Raw genomic sequence first — 16,818 nt, 5'->3', positions numbered from 1 at the left:
CAACCTTTTTCTCCTGTTTCGGGTAGGGAGACAGGTTAGAGGTTTGTATTTTCTTTTGGGGTTGACTCACTATAGGTAAGTTAGTTCTGACTCATTTTCAGTGTGTTTTGTTTGTTGTTTTGGCCATGCCCACCCTGATGCTCGCTACCTGTCAAGTTAATAAAACGACTAGTCATTGTAAAGCTGTGGCTGTGTGAGTTACTTCTTTTTATTATTTTTCTTGTGTTGGATATGATATCAAACTACATGTAAGAGACGAATATGAGATGAACTCATGGAATTAAACTAAAGGAAATAAACTGTTTTTCGTTGGTTTCCAGCTCTTTCTTCAGCGTCTGCACATCATTATCTTTCATTTTCAACTTTGCATCCATCTTTTCAATGACTTTCAGTGAATCATCAGGGTCACAGGAGAGAGAAGACTACCACAGACAAACCGAGAGACACAAATCAGGATAAAACGTGTGTTCAGATAAATCTTATCAAAGCAGCATTTTCCACTGTAAGTGGTTTACAATCACAGTTATGTAAATATTTAATATATGTAATCGAAAAATAGCCAGCAGGGCATCACTCATAATTATTTACAGTTACAAAAGTAGGACGGCTTAAAAATGTTTAAAAACATTTGAATTTTGCCCATAACTGCTGACTGTGTCACACTGTGATATGTCATGTGGCTTCCTTATTAGTTAAAAAGAATAATAAAACAAAACATAATGAATGAATTCAATGAGTTTCAAACCGAAATTAGTTGGACTATCTATAGATACAGAAAAACTTAAAATGAAGGTAATAACTTTTCTGTCCTGAAGATGCTCCTCAGCGTCCTCCCTACTCTGCTGCTGTGCACCCTGGAGCTTCCACTCAAACCTGCCCACTCTATCTATCACCTCATTCTTGCTCTCTAGCCTTGTCCTCACTTTAACATCCACCTTCCTCTGCTCCTCACCCAGAAGCCGCTGCTGTGCTGTAGCTACTTCCTGATTTAGCTCATGTTAACATTTTAATGTTAAAATCACTTTTTGCTTCTCTTCAAAACGCAGGTTTGGTGGAATGGTCCATCAGCAATGATGACTTACACCTCACAAAGTTACAATAGCCAAGTCTTTGCAGGAGAAACATTTCTCTACCTTTATTAACTATCAGGTAAAACATATCTGAAAATAAACCTCATATAAACTAAATATAAAAGGATAAGTGCCAATTAATAAACTGTAGAGTGAAGACATCCTCCTCATTTTCTTTGGCCTGCAGTGTCGTCTTCAGGTTATCCAGCTCTTTTTCCATCGACTGATTTTTTTTTTTTTCGTAACAGATCGGCTACTGATCAAATATGGCTGTTCACCCTCAGTTTGTTAGAGGCTTTTTTTATTGTTAAAAGACGACATTTCCTTCTAACCATCACCATGTGCTCACCAACTGTTTACTTTTCTCCTGACATTCAAATCTAGTTCTTTAAAAAAGTACCATGACATGGTTGTCCTGAGTTAGTGTTATATAAGGTCATGTGTGCTGTAAGAGGTGATGTTGCTTACTTTGTTCCTCGTGGTGACAGCAAGGCCGAGGTTCAGTTGTGAAGAGGCCTCCTGCTTTTCTTTAAGCATGTCAGGTGCCATCGCCTCAGTTTTATCCAACTAACAAACAGAAGCACAGCTGAGAGGATCAATTATTCATTCATTTAGGTTAGTAAACAGCTAAGCATGGACTAGATGACAACTGGGGAAACATCTGAGCTGGTTTCATGCATTTAGACACTTCATTCATGCTCTCCAGCCTCCTCTTCAGTGTCTGCATCCTCACCTCATCATCCGCCCTGCGCTGCTCCTCACACTGCAGCTGCTGCTGTGCTACAGCTACTTCCTCATTCACCTGAGATTAGAGAATAAATGTTAGAGCTTTGAAAATAAAGTTTCAAAATTTTGGAAGATGTAATTTGCCAATGTTACTCACAACATGGTTTGGTGAGTTAGCCTCAAGCTTCCTCTTCAGGATCTGCAAGTCTTTCTCATTTGACTGATCTTTACCATGAAGTAGTTCTTCTACTTTGTCCTCCAGCTGAAATATAAATTGAGAAACACACTGTGTTAATAAGCAGGACATTAAAAGGCGAGATTAATACAAAAAGAAAACAAATCTGTGACTATTTTTCTTTTTATAGTATATAATACTGAGGTCAGAAGTCTTGACATTTCTCTGTTATGATTTGGTACATTATATAAGAGTCAGGTGAATCAAACAGCCCTGACATTATGTGTGCATGTGTTATAGGAGAGTGTATGTTTGTGTGTGTTTACCTTCTGCACCCTGCTGATGGCGAGCTCAAACTTCAGTTGTGAAAAAGACTCAGGGATTTCATTAATGAGGTAATTTCTCAGCCATTTAAATGTCTCCAGCTAACAAACACAAACACAGTTAAGTTAGCACTGTAGCTTATACTTGGCCTGAAGCTTGTAGTCATCAGCAATGATGACTGTAACTTTACAAAGTTAGAATAGCCAAATGAAGCATAAGTCTGTGCAGTGGACACATTTTTCGAAGTTCCTATCAGGTTAAACATAGATATCTGAAATCTGATTTATCTGAAAATAAACCTCATATAAACTAAATATAAAAGGATAAATGCCAATTTATAAAAAGTGAAGTGAAGAAATCAACCTCTTTTTCTTTGGCCTGCAGCATCCTCTTCAGGTTATCCAGCTCGTTTTCCATCGACTGATTTTTACCACTGAAAAACTGATCAACTGTGTCTTCCAGCTGAAAAGAGAAAAGTGTTTGAAATGAGTGCTGATCATACAAAAACACTTGAAGCAGGAATTTTTTTTCTTGATTTTAAAACATAAAGTAAGACAAAGATCAGCTACTGATCAAATATGGCTGTGCTTCCTCAGTGTGCCTCAGTTTTAAAACACAACTTTTACTTCTAAACATCACCGAGTGCTCACTGAAGGGGTAACTGTTTAATTTATCTAATGACATTCAAATGTGGTTCCTTTAAAAAACCACCATCAGGTGGCAGATGTCATTATTTGGTGTAATATAAATAAAATAATAAAATGAATTGTGTTCATGTGTGCTGTAAGAGGGGATGTTACGTACTTTATTTATCCTGGTGACAGCAAGGGCGAGCTTCAGTGAAGAAGTCTTCTGCTTTTTCTTAAGCATGTCAGGTGTCATCTCCTCATTTTTCTCCAACTAACAGACAAATGCACGGCTGAGAGGATTAATATTCCACTCATTTGGGTTAGCCAAGACCTGAGCATGGACTAGATAATAACTGGGGAAACATCTGAGCTGGTTTCATGCATTTAGACACTTCATTCATGCTCTCCAGCCTCCTCTTCAGTGTCTGCATCCTCACCTCATCATTCCCCCTGCGCTGCTCCTCACCCTGCAGCTGCTGCTGTGCTACAGCTACTTCCTCATTCACCTGAGATTAGAGAATAAATTTTAGAGCTTTGAAAATTTTGGAAGATCTAATTTGCCAATGTTACTCACAACATGGTTTGGTGAGTTATTCTCCAGAGTCTGCACGTTCTTCTCATCTCCTTCCTCAGTCTGCTGTTCATCACTGAGCTTCAGGGCTGCAGCTTCTTTTTCTTTGGCCTCAAGCTTCCACTTCAGGATCTGCAAGTCTTTCTCATTTGACTGATCTTTACCATGAAGTAGTTCTTCTACTTTGTCCTCCAGCTGAAATATAAATTGAGAAACACACTGTGTTAATAAGCAGGACATTAAAAGGCGAGATTAATACAAAAAGAAAACAAATTTGTGACTATTTTTCTTTTTATAGTATATAATACTGAGGTCAGAAGTCTTGACATTTCTCTGTTATGATTTGGTACATTATATAAGAGTCAGGTGAATCAAACAGCCCTGACATTATGTGTGCATGTGTTATAGGAGAGTGTATGTTTGTGTGTGTTTACCTTCTGCACCCTGCTGATGGCGAGCTCAAACTTCAGTTGTGAAAATTTTTCGAAGTTCCTATCAGGTTAAACATAGATATCTGAAATCTGATTTATCTGAAAATAAACCTCATATAAACTAAATATAAAAGGATAAATGCCAATTTATAAAAAGTGAAGTGAAGAAATCAACCTCTTTTTCTTTGGCCTGCAGCATCCTCTTCAGGTTATCCAGCTCGTTTTCCATCGACTGATTTTTACCACTGAAAAACTGATCAACTGTGTCTTCCAGCTGAAAAGAGAAAGGTGTTTGAAATGGGTGACGAAGCAGTTTTTTTCCCTTGATTTTAAAACATAAAGTAAGGCTGTGCACCCTCAGCATGCCTCCGTTGAAGGTTTTATTTTTAAAAGACAACTTTTACACTGTAAAATCTAATTAGTTCCCAGAACTCAAAAAAATTATGGAAACTCGTTGCCTCAAAAAAATTGAGTAAAGCTTAGCTAAAAATGACTAAGTTAGGACAACGTATTTATTTTGAGTACTCTGTACAAGCTCATTTGTTCCCAGAACTCAAAAAATTGGATCAAGTTTACGTAAGATGACCAAGTTAGGGCAACTTACTCATTTTGAGTACACTGTACTCAAAATGAGTAAGTTGTACTCAAAATGTACACAGCCGTGTTAGTTCCCAGAACTCAAAAAAATTATGGAAACTCGTTGCCTCAAAAAAACTAAGTAAAGCTTACTTAGGATGACTGTTAGGACAACTTATACATTGCAAGTCTGCAGTATTAAGAATAACTTGATATTTCTGACTGTACAATACTAATTGTTAACCTACTGACAAACATTTCAAGTTCAACTAAATGAAAAAACAATTTGTGGTAACCTGATTATGACTAAAAATAATTAACAACACTTTTTGTAATGATGTTAAAATGAGCACAACTTTTATTTTCAAACACAACAAAGTACAACAGCCAACATACTGGACACTGTTCTGCTGAATAAAAATTATATTGCCATCACTGTTATAATCTTACAATGAAACAAAGTCTCAGATGTAATTATTCTGAAAATAAGTTTAGGTCTACCACAAGTTTGTTTTGTACTTACATTATTTATATAATCAAAATAAAATATTTATTGTTCTGTCACAAGTGCAGTCTCTAATTTAAACAACACATTCGTTTTTCATTCCAACACAGGAGCTGGAATGTTGTAATATTTTAAGGATGGCTTGTTTCCAGTCCAGGCATTACTGCCTGAATGACTGTCATGGATCGAGGTGATCCAAATGTAGGTGCAGAAGAAAGTCTTTAACTTCCCTTAAGTACAGTGGCAGTGGATGTGGGTTGGAGATGCAATGAGCTTGAACCTGCAGGTGACCACCTTCACTGACCACACCATCTGTGATGGAGGACTCATCTCTCCTGGTGTCCTGCAAGCAAACAATCATATTTTTTGGAACATGAACTTAATTGCTTTCTTAAAACATTTTTTTCTGCATTTGGTATAAAACAGACTCCAATTTAGACAATCTCAGGCTCCCTCCCCGCCGGAGAGGTGACATTCAATGTCCCAAATTCTCAGTCTAGATAGCCGTGACCACCACGCAACACACAATATTGTCATGAAAGCATCATTTTAAAAAGGGCTATGCAAACATGGGCAATAACTTTCATTCTAATGATGTGCAAAAATGATTTGGGCACAAAACAAATTTTGCTGTTAGAAAACTTGCAGACTTCACTATATACAGTGTAGACCCTCTAAACTAAGTTTGGGGGATGTGAACTTTCAAGAAATGCAGACCAAACTGTTGTTGTTTGTTTACTTACACAGCATGTCTTGTAGAATTAACTGGAGTCACAGCAACAGCACAGTGCAGTCATATCTCAAGTCTAATAACAGAAGACAGGAAAAGATCAGTAAAGAAACAACTTCCCCAAACCAAAGCACAAACAAAACAATAAGTAAAACAGGCTGATCTAAAGTATGATTAAAGTTCAGCCTGATTAATATAAATGTCACTGACAGTTGCTAATATATTGGAAAACCAAAATACTTACCACTGAGTTGATGTCTTCCTGTCCAACAACAGGAGTGCTGGTCCCGAGCCTCAAAGACAGTAAGAAGCAAGCAGAGGGAGAAAAAACAGAACATTTTTCAGAAACTGATTTGATCCTTAATGGCTGTGCAATCATTGTAACATAGAGTTTGCTTATGTTGTTAAATAAAGGCTAGATTTGACATTAATAGATGCCACAGATGTTCTAAAGCTGCCACAAAGCATGAAAAAATAGACGTCTCCGAAAACGTCGGAGCATTTTTGCAAATATGTGATGTCTTGATAAATCGAGCAGATATTTGAACTTTACACAGCTACATTCTCGCCTGAAAATATCTTAAAAGTTTATTTTGTGACCCAGAAAAAGTAGTAAGTTTTTTAGCCGCGCTCCTCCGTCATTGCCGCGCTTACAAGTGCGCACAGGCTCCGACAACCATGGCCGACAAATGCCATCCTCCTTTTCACCAGACTATCCTTTCTGGGTCACAAAATAACCTTTTAAGATATTTTCAGGCGAGAATGTAGCTGAGTAATGCTCAAATATCTACTCAATTTATCAAAATATCACATATTTGCAAAAGTGCTTCCACGTTTTCGGAGAGCTCCGTTATCCACCCCCCACACCCACCCCTAACGGCTGCACCTCCCAAAGAATTTTGTCTGGGCTCTTATCTCACTTATTTATTTCAAACAATCAACAAAAAAATTCACCGACATAGTTTTATGTAAGGCTTTTAAGGCTGTGGTGTTAATTTTTAAGTAACATGAGCCCAGCAGCAGCAGCAACGCTAGGCTAACACTAACTAGCTAGCAAGATTATAAACCTGGTGCTAAACTAAGAGAAGCCACAAAATCAGTTTGAATAAGAGTAAACATTTACTCACCAAGTCAGTAAAGATCCACAGCAATGACAACAATAATATCTCCAGGTTTGCCCAATATATTCCATAACAAATGCTGGCGCCATGAACATGCGGACTGATCCGGGAGGGAGGAGGACGGTAGTCACGTGGCATTTTCAAAACACATCTTTCATCCTTCCGCCCTGAGAAGCAAAACTTCCAGCTTACTTAGTTTTTCTAAGTTAGGACAGCTCAAATTAATCGAGTTTATCAGCATTTTTGCATAAAAAGTACTGGTAAGTTATTTAAATTGAGTTCTAATAACAAATTGATAAAAATTGAGTTCAGCCTATTTAATATTTTTAATTAAACACAATATTACATTTTACAGTGTACTTCTAAACATCACCGAGTGCTCACTGAAGGGGTAACTGTTTAATTTATCTAATGACATTCAAATGTGGTTACTTAAAAACCACCATAAGGTGGCAGATGTCATGATTTGGTGTAATATAAATAAAATTATAAAATTATAAAATTAATTGTGTTCATGTGTGCTGTAGGAGGGGATGTTGCGTACTTTATTTATCCTGGTGACAGCAAGGTCGAGCTTCAGTGAAGAAGTCTTTTGCTTTTTCTTAAGCATGTCAGGTGGCATTACTTCATTTTTCTCCAACTAACAAACAAAAGCACAGCTGAGAATACAAATACTCCACTCATTTGGGTTAGCTAAGACCTGAGCATGGACTAAATAATAACTGGGGAAACATCTGAGCTGGTTTTGTGCGTGCAAAGCTGTCCGAGGGCAAACACACCTCCTCCTTTGGTGTACTGATCTCCACACTCTGCTTCTCTGGTTCAGGTTTGGTCTTCTTTAAAACCTCATCTGACTTTGAGAGCTGCAGCTGAAAGGCAGTGTCAGTGTAAGTCAGCCAGCTGTATGATTGTTTGGTGATATGAGCAATATAAAGTTGCTTTATCGTTTGTTATTCTGTTCCATAATTTAGCAGTGTTACCGTTAGGTTTTTAAATTAAAAAGAAAAAAAGAATTTAAAATTTTATGATAACATTTAAGAATTAAAGACTAAAGTAAAGTAAAGTAAGCAAAGAGTTTAACCTCAGCGTTGTCGGTCTTCAGATCTTTGTTTGGTGTCTGCAGGTTTTCATTCCCTTCATTCTGATCCTCGACCATCCGGACTTCAGCTTTTACATCTTGACTCGGAGTCTCAGACTTTTTTAAAAGTAAAAATTCAACAAAAAAATCTGAATTTTAGAGGTTTTAATTTCTCTTCCACTTCTGTTGGTGTAAATCATATTTAAGGTTTTACTGGGAGTTACTGTAAACTGACACCAAATATGAACATTACTGGAATAAAAAACAATGCCTTGTGAAGAGGATAAATAATTAGAAACTCAATGTACCTCATTCCCCTCGATCTCATTTGCCTTCAGAGTCTCTGCCTTCATCTTCTTCTCAACTTCCTGCTTCTCGTGCCCTTCATCCTTCTGACTCTGAGCTTTTCTGACTTTGGACTGGGAGAGAAATGAGAAATAAAACAAGTTAAAGTGGTGAAGCACACCATTTAACAGGTCTGTGGGCAGTTTGGCTCAGCAAATCTTTTCTGCATCATAGGTGAAGACAAATGAAATTGAGAGTTGTAGTTGTAGGTAACAAATGCACAGGTGCATAATTTCACTAACTATAAAGACTGAAACAAGCTGTCAAAAGTCAACAAATCAACACCTCTAAAAACTCATCTTGCTTTACAATGGAGTCTCAGTGTGATGGTTGGTAATTTTGTTGTGGTATCTATTTCTGCATTTCTCTAAGTTTGTCCTACTATCATGCCTTTATTCACAGCCATAGCAGTCATTCATTTTTACATCTTCTGCGATTTGTTTTTAGTGTAGCCAGCTTATTTCTTTCATCTCCCCTTTTACCTGAGTTGCTTTCTTGTCTTTGTGCTTCTGATTCAGCTCTGACTGAACCTTGTTGTTCAGGTTAGACTCCCCTCTGACACAAAATTCTCTTTGTTTCTTTCTTCATCTGAAGTAGATAAAAGTTATGTCCATTGTTTACTTACATGCTTGTTGTCATTTTCTGTTTCTCCTGAGCTCAAAGCTTCAGTTGAATTCCTCTCAGTTGTCTTATTTTCATTTTTGCTCCCTCCTGTCAGAAACACAATACCTAAGTTGTAGATTAGTGTTCAGTTTGATTCTTATACAGTCTTAATTAATCTGGGTGATCTTGCGCTTTATCTGTTAAAATACAATTAAAATGAAACAAGTTATTCATATAGATCATTAAACTAGACTGAAAAATGAATTTGTAACTTACTGTTTTTCTTTTGTTTACACTTGTATGTGACAATGACAACGAGAAGAATGGGCACGGAGACAACAGTAATGCAGATGTAGATAAGCACCGGAGTAGGAGTCAAATTATCTGAAGTGAAAAATTAAAGGAAATCAGGAAAATAAAATAGCTATAATAATATTAATAATAATCTCCAATGTAAAAAACAAAAATGTTTCTTTATTTATCATCTAACTGCCAGTAAAAATTAGTAAGTGAAGAAAAGCCAAGTTTTCTGAAGTATTTATATACACATATAAACAAGTACTGAGCTTTTGAAACCTGAGCTTTAAATTTGAATATAATTGCATCAGGTTACCTGGGCTGACTGAGAATCCAAACAAGCTTTTTATGGTCATTTTGTTCTGTAAAACAAGAAGAAAATAGTCATAATAAAGAGATATACCTCTACATTCAAGTTGAACTAAAAAACTCCACATTCCTTCCGGCGCCCCACGTGTGTGGCAGCCCGTTACAGCATCTCCACTCATTCTGAGCTTCTTTCTTATCTCCTCTTTACTCTGGCATCGTTGTATTTTACTCAGTTGTACATAGCATTTGTATTCTATTTTATTCTATTCTATTGTGTACAGTATCTTATTCTTATCTCATTTCAGTGTTTTACCAATTTTTCTATGTAACTTTCCACTGTCCGCTTTCTGCTGTAACAAAACAAATTTCCCACGTGTGGGACTAATAAAGGTTATCTTATCGTATTCATGTTGAACTCAAAAAAATGAAACAATATCGTAACTCAACTTTGATATATACCATGCTTTGTATGATCTATCAGCAGTTAACTATGATCAGAATGAATGATTTTATTTATGTTTTCTAAAAAAAGGTAACAGTTCATGTAAATGAGGCCTTAATTATTTGGCATAATTATGCTTTTACTGTTTCTCCTCTGTAGATGGACTTCATTGCGCACACACTGTTTAATGAGCAGCATAGAGTTATAATAACTATTACAATGTAGCTTGTTGTAAATTGCCTCACAAACAAACAAATACACCTTAAATCACAACAAAATCTGCATATGAGAACTGTATTAAAGGTTTTTACATTTGTACAGTTTAACAGTGTAAAACTGTCAGTTAGAACCACAGAGACACGTATTATGTTTCTATTATACAGTAAATTATCCAAACAACCAAACATAAAGTATTTACCTCATAAATGAAACTGCTGCATCTGCTTCTTTGCAGTAAGTGAGGCTGTGCAGCTTGACTCCTTGAGCACTGGTTAAAGGAAAACACTCACCTGCAGTAACAGGAGGCGTGGTTTCTTCAGAAGTCTGATGAGGAAAAGAATGTGTGTGTCAAACAAACAATCAATTCATGTGATGTTGAAATGAAACTTCATTAAATGCTTTTAATGTCAGCGTGATGCAATCTGGTTAGGCAGCTGTTACAAACCTAAGGCCTTGACCTTTGACCTTGCTATGATGAAATGTTTTTTTGAGTGTGTCCATACTTTACATTTGTGCACACAAACATGGATGGGCACAAGTTAACCAAACAAAGTAAATCTGTGGCAAAAATGTCGCAATGCTTGAAAGTAATTTTAATAATAAAAAATTAATTAATAAATAAATGAACAAACTATGGTTCTACGATATTAAATGATGATTACAGTGTAGTTTAATGAAGTTAATTCAATAAGCATAAATGATAACTAAAGTTTATCTCAATTTATTGAACAGTGTTACCTTCCTGTTGTTGCTTTCTATTAAACCCCATTATTGTTATTCCAGCTGCTTTTCTGATGGGTAATCTGTGCTTCACTAGACGTTTTCTCTCTTTGTTAAACACACGCTTCTAGACTAATGTGCTGACTTCATTAGACCCAATGTGGGACAGGGAATAATAAATGCTACATAAAGTGGGACACCAGGTCACTTTAGTGCAGGAGCTCCAGTGTTTTAACTGACCTACAATCTACAACATTAAAGTCAAAATGTACATAATGAAAAGACTCCAGAGGTGTAGTTCAAAAACTGATTTAGGATTTAAAGGTAATCAACCTATTTATCTGTCACAGGATACTTTTTGTTTGTTTGTTATTAGTTTGAATGAAGAAGCTTTTAAATGTAGTTCCTTCACATATAATGATCAAACATTTAATCTGTTTTGAGTTAAGTTTGTTAAACCCGTTTCCTGGTACTGTTTAGGCCACAGGTTTGGAAATACTTGTAAAAATTACAAAGGTCGCTGCAGCTAAACAAAAAGCAGGAAACAAGTAACACAGCACAACATGCAATAACATGTCTTTTGTTTATTTTATTTTTAGTTTTTCATTTTTCTTGCTCGTTGCATGTTTTCCACATTCACACAGTTTAAAAAAAATAAAATAAAAATAAGAACCATCACGTCTTAAGCCTCTTTGCTGTTTTATACAAGCATTAGGAAACAAAGCTCCTCCCCCCAGTAACCTCAAACTATCGAGAAACAAGTCAACCACACGGCCTTCAGCAGAATTTAAGGGTAAAATTCATGGCATCTTTTCAGTGTTTAACATTTTCTCTTTAAAACGTACCGTACTTCATTCTTTCATCTTAAGATTTACTTTCCTGCTTCTCTGGAAGCTGGTGACATCATATCTGAGCTCTCATTACAGTTAGAGCGTGTAAGCACCCTGACATAAGATCTAAAGAAGGATAAGGAAAAGTGGACAGCAGCCAAGACCTGTTCTTGTCTCCTGCTGCTCCAAAACATTAGAAATATTTATTTCCCTCATGTTAGATGCTACCCATGATCCAAGGAGATCCCAAAGCACGGTGGTCTCAAAAACAGATGTTATAGCTCTTTGTATATTGTTTCACTAGCATTAGTTGTACATGTATTATTATTTCAGATAATAAAATAAATGCTCCTTTTAGTTCTGTGCCTTTATTGAAGTTAGCTTTAGTTGATAACCTTCACCGATCTAATCTAAGAAAAAAGAAAACAAATGAAGGGAAGTATTTATACTGAAACACAAACAGGTTTATGACCACGTTTGGACAATGAAAGCATGAGGTCACCACAAATATTCAGTTCATTCCACACTGTAGCAGGTGTTTCACTTCTTTATCTCAAGAACTAATCAGTTTCCTGTTTCACTAGAACAAAGGCACTTTAAACCTGATGATGGTAGTGAACAAATAAATAAATAAATCATATTTGCATTTTAATCCACAGGTTGACTTTAAACCACAAATATGAAGCAAGAGGACAGTTGGGATGATTCGACCTCTCTGGAATTAACAATGTTTGACTCCCTTCCTTCAAACGGTTGTTTACATGTGGATAATCTGGACCAAAGACTGACCAGCAGACATAAAACAAAACCTATTCCTGAGGCCGAGCCACTGGCTCCACTAAAATTAATACGGGCATCCAGAATTTTCCCAAAATACCACAAGAAATCATATTTACAGTAACTACAGTAGATGGTAAAGCAATGTCGTCAATGTTGTTTTGAATCATTAATTATCAGTTGAAACAATGAAGGTCAACACAAACAAACCACCCAAGTCACAACAAGCATGGTGTCAAGAATCCAACAGCGTTTCTTTGCTTAAAAATATCCTTTCATATATATATATATAGCTTTTTTTCCTTTTCCATACAGTCAGAGTCAGTATCTGCTGATATACGGATACCTGGTTCGTGTTTCTGAAAGTCCTGGCTTTTCGTTTAAGGTCAAAATCAATGTTTTTCCTGCTTAGACTTTGTCTTTTTTTTTTTTCAAACTATTTATAAGAACATTAATACATTTTGAAGACAGTTGAAATGAAGGCATTTCTATCTTTCTGTTGATGACTTGGCATATTTCATGTTTGTCCCCATGGTGGCACTGTAAGATAACAAGTGATTGCTGGTTCTGCTGGAGTTTTTTTGCCATTGAAAGGGAGCTTTTCTTAATACAGAGAAACATAAAATAATTGTTTATTAAAGGGCAGCTGTATTCATGCCCCTGGTTGTCATGATTTTCACAGGTGAAGTAACATCTGAAACACTTCGGTCTCTGTCTGACCAAACTACCCTAATCGTAGGAACCATTGAAAGCTGAGCATCCTGCCTACAGGTCTGACCTAACATCAGTGCTGTGCTGACTGGTCCAACAAGCTGCATGCAGGACACTAGCTGTGCTGCAAAGCAAGTTTATCTGGTAATGATTATCTAGCTAAATGCTTCAACAAGTGATATAAGAAGCCTGTTTAAAAAGGACATGAGGCAGATTATTGTAAACACGAAATAAAGCAGCTGCTCAGATTGATGTCAGTCTGCAGGATGGTTACTCTCTTTTTCTCTCCTCAAATGGTGCACAAGGTCACAATACTAAAGACTAAAAATTCTACACTAAAGAAATATACTAGTAGTGCAACGGATCAAAAATCTCACGGTTCGGATCGGATCACGGTTTTAAGTCACGGATCGGATCAATTTTCGGATCAGCAAAAAAAGAAAAATGACAAAATTTTAACATTTACTTATTAACTTATTTAAGTATTTTTTGCCTATTAAAAACATTCAACTGAAGACTCATTCCACGCAATTATATAAACAACAAATTAAGGTGCAATATAGGGAAGTACAGGGCTTTGTATCTACCACTCCGCTGTGATATCACCAGCGGTCACGGTCACGTAGCTTTCCGTTGACCTGGAGCTCCACCCATTTGTAGTTAGGGCAACAGATGATGCCTGGGACAGTTCAGCCATAACTTTAAACTTTTCCTGCTCATACATGCTTGGGTACGATCTTGTCACTGAAGTGGACGCGCGAAGGGATATCATAGCGTGGCTCAAGCATGTTCATCATAGTTTAAACCCCTTGTTTTGCACAGGGAAATACGGTCTCCCATCTGCAGCTTAACACCCCAGTAGCAAAGGGCTGCTTAATTGCCGCAAACTCCTCTGCTCCTCCACTTGGACTGCTAGCACTGGCCATGATTATCGCTTGACAGACTGACCACGCGCACCATAAACATACTTTTTTTCCTTCTTTTTTAAATCTTCGGATCACGTGCGTGCCGAACCGGGGAGTGAGATGTGTTCGGATTACAGATCAACCGTCATCCGTTGCACCACTAAAATATATATTGTGCATTATTGTTGTAACTTTAATCATACTGACTTTATCATAAAATAATTTGACACATAGCTTTGGATGGAGTTTGACTGACATGTTATTTTTACAATTATGACAAGAGAATGAACAAGTTTGATTGGTGAGACAGCAAAAGATTAGGTAAGGTTAAAAAAGGTTGGCATTAAAAATACAAGCAAACGGTTTAAAAGGAGCTAAGGAGCACTAGTGATGGTGAGATGAAGCCTCGGGGTGAACTGAAGCTTTCCATTCAACTGGTCGACTCATGGTTCGAAGCATTGTGATGATTCATTTGCTCTACTGCGCCATCAAGTGGACGATTCAAGTGAAACAGGCTCTTTGATTATAATAATGTGATGTGTAAACCTCTAAACTAAATAAATAGATTGTGTTCATGGTTATTTATCCTGAATATTGTCTCAGTATGCCTGATACAAAAGAGAAAGTGAAAACTATCAAGACAAAGTTTTGGGATGATTGTGTAACTGTGTAATCATGCTTATGTACATCTGGATAATGACACAAACTGTGTGGCGCTTCACTTTTTAATAAACTAAAAGACAGAAATCAGATTATAGGATCTGTAGTGTTGTTTATTTATATTATGTTACTTATCATTTGTGATATTTATTACTGTGTGCATACTTTATTAGGAGACACGCTTCACAAAAACTCCCCCGAGATTACCCGACACATGCTTCGAAGCTTCGACACACAGGACACATCACTAAGAAGCACATGCCTGCTGGTTTTGTTTCGAGTGTGCCAGAGGTCCCAGTGCCTGCTGGCCCTGTGTCTGTCTCAGCTGGAGGGTCCGAGGGGCCCGTTCAGCCTTCTGTCTCTGCTGGATGGTCAGAGGGACCGTTTCAGCCTTCGTCTGCCTCCACTGGGGAATCCAAGGGGCCCATCCAGCCTTCGCCTGCAGCGCCACCACCTGTGGCTTCCACGCTGTCGCCTGCAGTTTCTACATCCTTGCCTGGTCCAGCCTCTGTGTCAGCTTCATCCTCGCCTGCAGCGTCAGCATCAGCATCAGCCTCGCCTGGCCTAGCTTCAGCTTTGTCTGGTCCTGCCTCGTCTGGTCCTGCGGTTGCCTCGCCACTATCTTGTCCACACCTAGCACGGCTGGCTTTTCCACGGTCATCTCCTCAACATCACCGGCCACTTTCCAGGCCACTGGCTGGGCGTCATCGCTGTCGCAGCCGGCCTCCGGACCAGCTCTGTTGTCTCCTTCGCCTGAGTCACCACCGCTGCCTTCCGCGCGGCCGGCCTCCGGACCAGCTCTTCAACCTCCGGGTTGACCTCCAGAACAGTTTCCATTCCACCACTGCCTTCTACGTGGCCGTGTTATAGACATTTTGTTTGAGACTCTGGGGGCTCCGTTTTGGTCCTGTTCCGAGTTCCCCGAGTTTTGTGTTGTAAAAAGGTCTGTGTGTTTCCTGTTTTACTTTGTAGGTCTGTGTCTCGTTATGTCCATTAGTTTCAGCTGTGTCCACCCCTGCGTGTCATTTCCCTCATTATTTATAGTGTGTGTTTGCCTCTGCTCGTTGTCTGCTTTACTCTGTGTTAACTGGAATTCATTCTGCGTCTCTCTGCCAACATTCTCCGTGCATTTTGCTCCTTCTCCCGTGTGTGTTTGGTTTCACTTTAGTTCTTTAGTTTTCCCCAGTTTAGGTTTGTTTACTCCCCGCTCTGCTCTTCCTGTTTTTTGCCACTTTGTCACTTCTGTAAATAAACACTAACTCGCACCCCAGCCAGTGAACCAGTGCTATCCAGGCTAGACGCCTGGATAGCAGCCGTGAGACAAGCTGATATCCAATTCGCTTCCATCTCCAGATATCTGTTGGTGTGCTCCAGATATTTTCACTCTGGTAAGTTCTATATATGTGCATATTACTCTTTATAGCTTAATAATATTATCGTTGTGGCTCTTGGAGGTTATAGAAATTGTGAACAAATATAGAATTGATTGACTGTGTAGACATACGTGCTATGTAACGATTTGCTGATTCTTTCGCACAACTGTAGGGAAGCCTGCCTATGAAATGGATCCAACAAATCCAGGCTGGGTACCAACGTTACACATGGGGCACTCCGAAATCCAAACGTGACATTCAGACCGTCACAGACAGCGAATGCAACGGCAACAACAAAAAGCACTAGTTGGAGATAAACAACAACCCCACCTCCAACCACAATCCCTCATTTTAAAAGTTGTTCTTAGTGTCCGGCAATCAACACATACATTTTGGAGGACTCATACGGCCTTAATGTGTAAACTGTTTAAAAGTTCCCTTGTGTGTTTGCACTCTTTGCGTTGGACAGGCTTTCATAATGGAGCAGAAGAGTGTGAAGGTGAGGCCTCAGCAGAAGTTACGGCAGAAGAGCAGCCAGAGATGGACACGACAGAAGAGCAACACCATAACAACCCTGTGATTTTGGCTGAGGGCCAGATTTGTGTTGGACATGTAGAGGCAGAGGTAGTGGGTGCAAATGTAGAAAATGGTGATCTGAGAGAGATACAGACAGAAGATCAAAGACCGGTAA

The 16,818-nt window shown here is 38.1% G+C and overlaps 1 long non-coding RNA gene across 1 annotated transcript; it reads right to left on the bottom strand.

The window, feature by feature from the left end:
- Positions 1-4,800: 4,800 nt before the first annotated feature.
- LOC134624679 (uncharacterized) lies at positions 4,801-7,106 on the bottom strand. The gene is made up of 4 exons (XR_010093604.1): positions 6,865-7,106; positions 5,982-6,030; positions 5,751-5,813; positions 4,801-5,350 (listed from the first exon to the last, which is right to left on the bottom strand). It is a non-coding gene; the product is annotated as an uncharacterized LOC134624679 (long non-coding RNA).
- Positions 7,107-16,818: the final 9,712 nt, after the last annotated feature.

Source organism: Pelmatolapia mariae, linkage group LG3_W (assembly GCF_036321145.2).
Source record: "Pelmatolapia mariae isolate MD_Pm_ZW linkage group LG3_W, Pm_UMD_F_2, whole genome shotgun sequence".
Taxonomy (NCBI): domain Eukaryota; kingdom Metazoa; phylum Chordata; class Actinopteri; order Cichliformes; family Cichlidae; genus Pelmatolapia; species Pelmatolapia mariae.
Note: the sequence above shows the minus strand (reverse complement) of the source record. Positions and strands in the feature narration are given on the sequence as shown.